The sequence below is a fragment of the Zingiber officinale genome, chromosome 1B (assembly GCF_018446385.1).
Source record: "Zingiber officinale cultivar Zhangliang chromosome 1B, Zo_v1.1, whole genome shotgun sequence".
NCBI lineage: Eukaryota > Viridiplantae > Streptophyta > Magnoliopsida > Zingiberales > Zingiberaceae > Zingiber > Zingiber officinale.
This window is the reverse complement of record NC_055986.1, coordinates 36,528,146-36,539,629: the sequence shown is the minus strand read 5'-3', so window position 1 is coordinate 36,539,629 and position 11,484 is coordinate 36,528,146.

The following is an 11,484-nucleotide window of genomic DNA, read 5'->3' as shown; positions in this document are numbered from 1 at the left end:
ATTCGTTTAACCAATGATAGATGAGACTCTTTTGCACAAGTCTGATAACGGGCACACATACTAACTGCAAATAAAATATCAGGTCGGCTTGCAGTTAGATAAAGTAAACTTCCTATCATACTTCTATAAAGTTTTAAGTCAACCGTTTTACCATTTGTGTCGCTATCAAGAATGATGTTACTAGCCATAGGTGTTTTAAGTTCTTTAGAGTGTTCCATACCAAATTTTTTAATAAGTTCTTTTGTATATTTAGTTTGATGTACATAGTTACCATCTTTGGTTTATATAATTTGAAGACCTAAAAAATAGTTTAATTCACCAACTAAACTCATTTCAAATTCATGTTCCATTAAAGTTACAAATTCATTTAAGAATTGTGAGTTAGTTGAACCGAAGACAATATCGTCAACATAAACTTGGGCTATGAAAATGTCTGAATTAAAAGTTTTTATAAAAAGTGTAGGATCAATTTGCCCCTCTTTAAACCCTTTAGATTTTAAGAAACTAGAAAGTCTTTCATACCAAACCCTAGGTGCTTGCTTTAGGCCATATAATGCCTTTTTTAGCTTAAAAACATAGGTTGGGTTTTCTATATCCTCAAAACCGGGTGGTTGACTTACGTAGACTTCTTCCTTAATGTAACCATTTAAAAATGCAGATTTAACATCCATTTAGTATAACTTGAAACCTTTAAATACTGTATATGCAAGCAACATTCTAATTGATTCAAGGCTGGCTACCGGGGCATATGTCTCGTTGTAATCTAGTCCTTCAACTTGACTGAACCCCTTGGCTACTAGACGAGCTTTATTTCATAGAATTTTACCTTGATCATCTAATTTATTCCTAAATACCCATTTGGTGTCTATAATTGTTTTTCCTTTTGGTGGAGGTACTAAATCCCAAACTTGGTTCCTTTCAAATTGATTTAACTCTTCTTGCATTGCAATTATCCAGTCAGAGTCTACTAACGCATCACTTATGGTTTTAGGTTCAATTTTAGATATTAATGTTATTTGACTTAGATTTCTAAAGGCAGATCTTGTTTGAACCCTTAATTCAGGATTTCCTATGATTTGATTAACTGGATGATTAGGGTTAGATTTTAATATTCTTGGATTAGAAATTTCAGGTTGTTTGTTTTTTGTTAATTCATCTTCTTCTTCTTGATTAACTGGATGACTAGATTTTGGACCATGTTCATTGATTGAAATATGATCATTTTCATTAAAGGTTACATTGGTGGTTTCCTCAATTTTCAAAGTAGATTTATTGTAAACTATATAGGCTCTACTTGTAGATGAGTACCTAAGAAAAATTCCTTGGTTAGTTTTTGAAGTAAATTTGCCTAAGTGATCTTTAAGATTCAAGATGTGAACATTACAACCAAAAACTTTGAAATATTTTATGTTAGGAATTTTATTAAAGTAAATTTCATAAGATGTTTTATTTTGGTCTTTGTTAATTATAATTCGATTTTGGACATAACAAGTTGTATTAACAGCTTCAGCCCAAAAATGTTTTGGTATATTATATTCATTTAACATTGTGCGAGCAGCTTCTTGTAAGGTTCTATTCTTACGTTCAACTAAGTCATTTTGTTGTGGAGTTTTAGGGCATGAAAACTCATGGTGATAACCATTTTCTAAACAAAAAAGTATTAAAGTTTTGATTTTTGAATTCACCTCCATTATCACTTCTTATTTTCTTAATCTTAATTTCTTTTTCATTTTCTACTTGTTTACAGAAATGTTTAAATGTATCAAAATTTTCACTTTTATTTGATAAGAATTTTACCCAGGTAAATTTAGAGTAGTCATCAATGATTACTAAGCAATAAAGATTTCCATTTAAAGATTTTATTCCATGAGAATCAAATAAATCTAAATGTATTAGTTCAAGTATTCTATTTGTTCTATTTTGATTTGTAGGTTTATGAGTTGATTTAATTTGTTTTCCTTGTTGACAAGAATTACAAAATTTATTTATAGGATTTCCTAGTTTTGGCAAACCTTTTACTAAACCATTTTTGCTTAAGTTTAATAAATTTCTAAGGTGGGTGATCCGGTTGTAAGAACAGGGGACCCCCATCCGGTGGAGTCAACGCCACGTGGAAGTCAAAGGGGCGGTGTCCGGCCGGAGAAGGGTAGGTCCGACCGGCCGGCCAGCCGGTGTCGGGCCGGTGGTCAAAGGCGCCCTGACGGAAGTCAGGGTTCCGGCGCTCAGTGGACAGATTGCAGGGCTGAGCGGATGGCACACTCGGCCAAAGACAAGGAAACATACTGCTACTGGTCTCCACAGAACACGCTATTAAGAATCCCCCAAGTAAATCACCGTATACGGCCGGCCGGACTCTTATGAAGCCGGCCGCCCGGACTCCATGTCGGGAGCAAGGGAGAAAGACAAGGGACGTCTCTCTGACAGCGAACATGTTCAGGCCATACTCCGAATCTTATGTCAGGAGGTTCCGTTGTCCCATCAGGGACATGTTGGTACTATAGCAGTAGGGGTCAGGTAAGCTCACTGACAAGCCCATACTGGGGTATGGGCTGAGGACACGTGTGTGCCTCGATCAGTGTGCACACACTCCTTCCCAGCTCTATATAAGAGCTCGCAGACCTTCGCCGGAGGTAGGTTTTTTTCACGCATTCTATAATTCTTGGAGCCACTTTCTTGCTGTGAGCTTTGCCTGACTTGAGCGTCGGAGGGTCGTCGCCGGGAACCTCCCCGGCCCGACTTCTGTGCAGGATCGTCGGAGCGTCGTGCATTTAGTCGGAGATCCACAGCAGCAGCAGGGGAGCGCTACGTGCCCAGCGTCCGTTGGTTCAGCGATTCGGACAGGATCAGTGGGTATGAGCTAATCTCCTATGTCATAACCAAGTTTCATCATTATTAGTTAGAAAACATTTGGATATTGTTTTAGATAGATGAATAGAGTATATATTTTTATCTCTAAAGCCTTTTAGTAATATATTAGTTGAGTCATTGTAACTTATTAAGCATTCAGAAGATAAAAATTTAACCTTAAATCCTGAATCACAGAGTTGACTTATACTAAGCAAATTGTAATTAAAATGTTCAACAAGTAAATCCTTTTTAATTGAAATATTTGACTGCAATTGAATTTCACCTGTACCGATTACCTTTAGCTTGCTATTGTTTCCAAAGACAACTGACCCTAAGTTTTTGAATTCAATGTTGATAAATTTGTGTTGATCCCCAGTCATGTGTCTGGAGCAACCGCTGTCCAAGATCCATTTATTCAGAGCTTTGGATGCCCACACAATGTAGGATTAAACCAAAGTTTGGTTAAAGGATGAAATTGAGTGGGTTTATGAAGTTGGTTGAAGTGTATTTATGATTTTAGATTAAATAATTTTTAAGATAATTAAGTTTAAAAAGTTTTTTCAATAAGTTTTAAAATAATTTTTAATAAGTTTAAAATAATTTTTTAATAAGTTTAAAATAATTTTTTTTAATAAGTTTAAAATAATTTTTTTATAAGTTTCAATTGGAAAAAAAGTTTAAAATAATTTTTAACAAGTTTGAAATAAGTTTAAAATAATTTTCTTCTTTTAATAAGTTTAAAATAAGTTTAAAATAATTTTTAATAAGTTTAAAATAAGCTTAAAATAATTTTTTTTTAATAAGTTTAAAATAATTTTTTTAATAAGTTTAAAATAATTTTTTCATAAGTTAAAAATCATTTTTTAATAAGTTTAAAATAATTTTTTAATAAGTTTAAAATAATTTTAATAAGTTTAAAATAATTTTAATAAGTTTAAAATAATTTTTCATAAGTTTAAAATAAAAATTTTTTTTAATAAGTTTAAAATAATTTTTAATAATTTTAAAATAATTTTAATAAGTTTAAAATAATTTTTTTTAATAAGTTTAAAATAATTTTGTAATAATTTTAAAATAAGTTTAATAAGTTAAAAATAATTTTTTCATAAGTTTAAAATAATTTTTTAATAAGTTTAAAATCATTTCTAATAAGTTTAAAATAATTTTAATAAGTTTAAAATAAATTTTTAATAATTTTAAAATAATTTTTTAATAAGTTTAAAATAAATTTTTAATAATTTTAAAATAATTTTTTAATAAGTTTAAAATAATTTTTAATAATTTTAATAAGTTTAAAATAAATTTTAATAAGTTTAAAATAATTTTTAATAATTTTAAAATAATTTTTTAATAAGTTTAAAATAATTTTTTTCATAAGTTTAAAATAATTTTTTAATAAGTTTAAAATAATTTTTTTAATAAGTTTAAAATAATTTTTAATAAGTTTAAAATAATTTTTAATAAGTTTAAGAGAATTTTTTAATAATTTTAAAAGAATTTTTTAATAAGTTTAAAATAATTTTTTAATAATTTTAAAATAATTTTTTAATCATTTTAAAATAATTTTTTAATAAGTTTAAAATAATTTTTTTAATAATTTTAAAATAATTTTTTAATAATTTTAAAATAATTTTTAATAAGTTTAAAATAATTTTTTAATAAGTTTAAAATAATTTTTTTCATAATTTTAATAAGTTTAAAATAATTTTTTTTAAGATAATTAAGTTTTTTTTTTAAGTTTTTAAATATGTTTTAATTTGATTTAATTAAGTTCGAATTAGATTTGAATTATATTTGAATTAGATTTCAATTAATTTTGAATTGAATTAATTAAGTTAGAATTAACTTAGGTTAGAATTAATTAAGTTTGAATTAGATTTGAATTAGATTTCAATTAATTTTGAATTTATTGAAAGAGGTTATTAAACCCATGATAGATTCAAACTTAGTTTTGGGTTAATCAAGCAGGCGTCATAAGGATAAGTTTCAGTTCAGTGGCGAGACATATGGCCTACTTGAATATCATTAGACCACTTGCTGAAGACTTTCCAAACTGTTCCTGCCCAAAAAACTTAGTACTAAATTTTGGTCTAACTAGCCCATGTTTGACTGGGGTAGCTTCGATCAGATCCACTAAGTCTAGTGCACTAGGTAGAATTCCATATTCAACCTAGACATGCCTTCGACAAAGTTTCCTTGACGTACTATCATCCCAATCCATTCCGATGCTATGTTGTAGGGTTTGGTAAACCTTTTTTTTATCAAACCGTTCTAAGCAGAAAAATAATCCTAAGCCTAAGTATTGAGTTTGGTTTAATCAAGTTGGTTGGATTGATTTTCTATTTGCTCCCCCTGAGTCATAGCTTTGATAAGGTCTATCTAAGTAATGGATTTGACTCTTAGGGACCAAGTAGAGGTTTGGCTGCCCGGTGCTAGGGCTCATCAGATGGTCTGATTGGATTCCGAACCGTGTAGAAAAAAAGCCAACTAACCCTTAAGCCGATTGAACATAAGGATTTCAGTACTTCACCTTTGAACTAAAGAAACAGTCTGTCTAATCATTTAATAATCGATCGAATTTAAGGATGGTCGCCCTTTTAGCCGGTCCAATTGATCAACAGTCAGCCCTATAGGTGTTTGTTCAATAGTAGAATTGACCGAATCTATATGACTTCATGCCCATATCTTCTATGTATAAATGGGATAGCTTTTTGAATATGGTCAGACAGCCAGGTGCACTTTACCTACAAGTTACTGTTGGTGCAATCGACCCAAGTTTGATCGGTACGATCATGGTTTTGATGTGTGTCAAAGAGTTTAAGTTAGACTTTTATATATATTTGATATGTGTGTTTGAGTCTTGCAGGACTCGGTGAAACACACTGAGGAGTTTGGTGCAACTAAGCTTGGGAAGCTCATCCTAGGGCTCAGATCTTTGAGTCGGTGAAGGATGGTGTGGAAGGCATCCGAGGGACCGCCGGACAAGGAGCAACGGAGTGGAGCCGAGGGAAGTGGACTTCAAGGCAACATGAAGGATGGTACGGAGAGGAGCTGCGGGCTCGGGTGCATCTGAGGGACGAAGGCCGAGGAAGAGGACTTCAAGGGTGACTCCGGAGAGGATAAGTGTGTAGTGCAGTCTTAGCAGTCGACTGCGCAGTCGACTGGCAGCGAACAGAAGCATTCTGTTCGCTCAGCAAACAGCTACCAGTCGACTGCTAGTTTTAGCAATCGACTGGTAAATGACCGTTGGCAGACCGTTGGTGTTGCAAAGTAGTCGTTCGCTACCTCCAACGATAGCACCAGTCGACTGATGGTTTTGCCAGTCGACTGGTGCCGAAATGAGTTGATATGATGATCAACTCTCTTCTCTTATTTATAGGAAGTTTTGGGGTTTGAAGGAGGTTACTCATGCGTGTTGAATAACTCCTAGTCCTTGTCCAAGGCTTCCAAGCCATTCTCTTCCTCCTAATCTAAGTCTTTATCTTGTAAGAGGAAGAGAGCTTTGTGAGAGGTTGTACTCCACCGAGAAGGAGTAAGAGCTAGCCGGAGATTACCGGGGATTGATGCACCGAAGGATCAAGGGTTCATCCACCTTAAGGACACGCCGTAGAGTAGGAGCAAGCAATCTCCGAACCACGTAAAGGATTTGTGTTAGCGTTTGCTCTTACTTGTTTATTTTCATTGCTTTAGTTTTCGTATTCTGCTTGCGTAACTAACCTTGTAGAGAAAAATCGAATTGGGGGTGACCTAGCTATCCAACCCCCCTTCAAGCCGGCCACCGATCTCCTTACAAGTGATATCAGAGCAAGGTTGCCCTTCAACGGACTAATCGCCGAGAAGAGCACTTCATCAAAATGGTCGGCTCAAACATTCATCCACCGAAATTCGAAGGGGACTTCTCTTGGTAGAAGAAGAAAATGGAGGTATTTTTCAATACCGATTTTGACGTTATGCTAATCATGAGAAGTGATTTTGAAGAGCCCAAGGATGAACGCAATGAGACAATCGGCATAACAAGATGGACCAAAAGGCAAAAAGAAAAGCATCTAGCAAATTTCAAGGCAATCCATCACCTACTACATGTTCTTCCACAACAAGAAGTAACAAGAATTGGAAACTATACAAGTGCCAAAGACTTGTGGGAAAAGCTAATGGAGCTTCATGAAGGGACATCGGAAGTAAAATTGGCAAAAAGAGACCTCCTTCGAACTCAACTCAACAATATCAAGCTTGAGAAAGGAGAAAAGGTATCAATTTTACATTCTAGAATTAAGAAAATTATTAATGGACTAACAAGTGTAGGTGAGACACTTTCAAATCGAGACATGATGATGAAAGCCCTAAATGCTTTCCCAAGAACCACAACTTGGAGCTCCATTGTAGATTCATACTACATATCAAATGACCTAGAGAAAATCTCTCTAGATGAACTCTTCTCAACAATGGAGCTCCACGAAACAAGAGTTGAAGAATTAGATGGAGAAGCTCATAGATCAAGAGGAGTAGCTCTTGTGGCAAACAAGGGAAAGGGTAAGAAGAAGAAGTCTTCATCCCCACCATCCTCCGACTCCGAAGAATCAAGCGCCTCAATGGATAGTGATCAAGAGGCGTATATGGTAAGAAAAATGAGAAGGACATTTAAAAGGTTTTCTACTAACAAATCTCATGCTAGGAAAAGCTCAAGAAGCAAAAGTAGAACAAGGAGGGTAATTTGCTACAATTGCCAAGGAGAGGGACACATAAGAGATGATTGTCCTCTCTTGAAGAAGAAGGAAGGGAAGAAGAGGGAGGAGAAGAAGACAAAAGAAAAGGGGAAGAAGGCTCAAAACCTAAAAGTAACATGGGATGATCCTTCATCATCATTGGAGGAAGAAGAGCACTATGTAGTCAATTTTGTGCTAATGAGAATTGATGATATAGCCTCCACCTCATCCGAAAATAAAGAGGGAAAGAGCTCAAGTGAAGATGAAGAGGGGAGCTCAAGTGAAGGGGGAGGTCAAACTTCGGATTCGGACTTCTCGTTAAGTGAGGTACATAATCATTTTAATCAAAATTATTTCAAGTACAAATGATGATTTGTTTAAAGCTAAAAGGAAAAATAAATCCTTGAAAAATGATATTTGCATGCTTGAAGAAAGATTAGAATCCATGTGCTCTAAGGACAACAATATGCATGATTCTTCTAATTCTTCAAATGATTCATGTTTAGAAGAAGAAAATAGGAAATTAAGGGAAAAGGTAGAATATCTTACCAATGCCCTTAGAAAATTTGAAATTGACTCTGAAACCCTAAACATGATCATTGGGAGCCAAAGGGCAAGTTTTAAGAAAAATGGGTTAGGATACAATGAACCCAACAATGAAAAGACCTACCATTGTCTATTTGCTAGGGGCAATCAAAAACCAAGACCATAGATAGAAAATGGATCCCCAAGGAATATTTGGTTAACCCAATTAGAAAGAATTTATATTGGGTGCCAAAATCAATCCTCAAGGGTTAGAGGATTTTAGGTCAAGTCAACCATAAGAAATAATTATTCAAATACTTGAAAAATGGTTGACTTGAGACCTTAAGGGGGAGCACTTAGCCTTGATAGAAAGTCATGATCAAGAGGGGCTAAGTAGAGGTTACCATTATACCTTATCTCACAATGACTTGCATGATTTTCCAACCATAAATGTGAGATAATAGGATGATACTAATAATTCACTTATGCTTATGCCATTTTGATGAGTTATGTGATGTATCAATTTTTAGTGATCATAGGTCAACTATGGGGAAAATAAATGTTTAATTAATGGACATCTTGCCCATAGATCATAGTTGGACATTTCAAATATTTTGAAAATAATTCTATGTTTTATTTACAGTGGATAGTTATTTTGAAATATATGAATTCAAAACTAGGGTTTAATTTGATACAAACTTGAGTGTTTTTCAAGCTGTTTGAGTTTTTATCAAAACTTCAAAAATATGATGAATTTTCATGGAAACATATTTTTCCTTGTTAAAGAACATTATAAGAAATATGTGTTCAAAATTTCATGATTTTTTGAATTTTCTAGCATTTTTTATGTATTTCTGAAGTTGACTTCGGAAAGCTGAAATTCAGCCTAGTAATGTGTCAGTCGACTGCAACAGATGGCAGTCGACTGGTACCTGTTTTCTAGCACTGTCAAGAGCTGTTTTTGGAAAATTTTAAGTCCACATTGATACCTTGGTATGTGTACATGTTTGGTACAATTTTTGATGGTGTCAAAGGGGGAGAAATGGGTAGGTTTAAGTTAGAAACCTAATTGTGTGCAAAACTTGAAAATTAAGGTTGAAGAGCATATGTTAAGGGGGAGCTTGGGAATTATGCTTCATGTTTACATATTGCTTTCAATTTTCATATTGTTATTAATGTCTAACTTAAACATATTGTCACACATCAAAAAGAGGGAGATTGTTGGTGCAATCGACCCAAGTTTGATCGGTACGATCATGGTTTTGATGTGTGTCAAAGAGTTTAAGTTAGACTTTCATATGTATTTGATATGTGTGTTTGAGTCTTGCAGGATTTGGTAAAACACACATGAGGAGCTTGGTGCAACTAAGCTTGGGATGCTCATCCTAGGGCTCGGATCCTTGAGTCGGTGAAGGATGGTGTGGAAGGCATCCGAGGCACCGCGAGACAAGGAGCAACGGAGTGGAGCCGAGGGAAGTGGACTTCAAGGCAACATGAAGGATGGCAAGGAGAGGAGCCGCGGGCTCGGGTGCATCTGAGGGACGAAGGCCGAGGAAGAGGACTTCAAGGGTGACTCCGGAGAGGATAAGTGTGTAGTGCAGTCTTAGCAGTCGACTGCGCAGTCGACTGGCAGCGAACAGAAGCATTCTGTTCGCTCAGCAAACAGCTACCAGTCGACTGCTAGTTTTAGCAATCGACTGGTAAATGACCGTTGGCAGACCGTTGGTGCTGCAAAGTAGTCGTTCGCTACCTCCAACGGTAGCACCAGTCGACTGATGGTTTTGCCAGTCGACTGGTGCCGAAATGAGTTGATATGATGATCAATTCTCTCCTCTTATTTATAGGAAGTTTTGGGGCTTGAAGGAGGTTACTCATGCGTGTTGAATAACTCCTAGTCCTTGTCCAAGGCTTCCAAGCCATTCTCTTCCTCCTAATCTAAGTCTTCATCTTGTAAGAGGAAGAGAGATTTGTGAGAGGTTGTACTCTACCGAGAAGGAGTAAGAGCTAGCCAGAGATTACCGGGGATTGATGCACCGAAGGATCAAGGGTTCATCCACCTCAAGGACACGCCGTGGAGTAGGAACAAGCAATCTCCGAACCACGTAAAGGATTTGTATTAGCGTTTGCTCTTACTTGTTTATTTTCATTGCTTTAGTTTTCGTATTCCGCTTGCGTAACTAACCTTATAGAGAAGAATCGAATTGGGGGTGACCTAGCTATCCAACCCCTCTTCAAGCCGGCCACCGATCTCTTTACAGTTATTATACTCCCGGTCGGACAAAGGGTTGACCAGGCCTAGGATGCTTTGGCTCAAGATATTGACCGGACCTCTCGGAATACAGCATTTCTCCATAGTCTTGTTGTACGCCCGTCCGGACAAAATACCAACCGGGCCTAAGGCACTTAAGGCGTTTAGCTTCATATTGCAGATCGGACAGATTTCTAGCATGCACAAGTTATTATATTGTCTCTCAAATAGACTCTCAACGTGTCTAGGGCATTATATTATTTTTCGAACAAATGTCTCAAAGCTATGTAGAATATAACCGAGCGGTTTAAGGCCGAAACAGATATAAAGGCGGTCTGACTTAAAGACCGGCCGAGATATACTCAACAGATAACAGTCTAACAGGGCGGTTGACTTAAAGGCCGACCGAGATATATTTAGCAGATAACAGCCTAATAGGGCGATCGACTTAACGACCGGTTGGAATATACTCATCAGACAATAGATTAACAAAGCGGCCGACTTAACGACCTACCGAGATATACTTAGCAGACAATATTTTAACAGTCTGTCAGAATAACAAATCATGTAAAAAAATATTCTCCTGGGAAATCTTTTTCAGGGACCTTTTTGTCCCCCATCAGCCGACTATTTATAATAGCATATTTCTTCACCAGTCTCAACAATAATAAAAGTTATAAAGGACAAAAGAGGTATACTTATAGGTAAAAGGAAGATTCCTCGGATAATTATTATGCATTGCCTAACAAACTCTGACACACTTTATCACATCATGATTGCGGAGTTCTGAGAGATGGTATATAAAGGGGAAGTCCTCTCCATGACAAAGGTATGTTCTCTGAAGATCTATAACTTTATTCTCGCATGCATGTTCTTACTATTCTTCATCCATCCGTCTGGATTTGCATTGACTTGAGTGTCAGAGGGTTTTCGCCAGGAACTCTCCCATGGTTTTTAGACGCTGGCGTTTTGTTGACTCGTCTACGTGTGCGCAGAAGTAGAAGGAAGCCTTCCCGTGAAGTAAAAGGTCTTCTATTAGTCAATTACCAATCTACTATATCCAGCGCATCATCTCTATAGTTTTCAGACAGAATCAACTATAGTATAAAACACTAACTACAGTCGGCTAGAGGTTTTCATGGTTCGTGCCAACTGATCCTC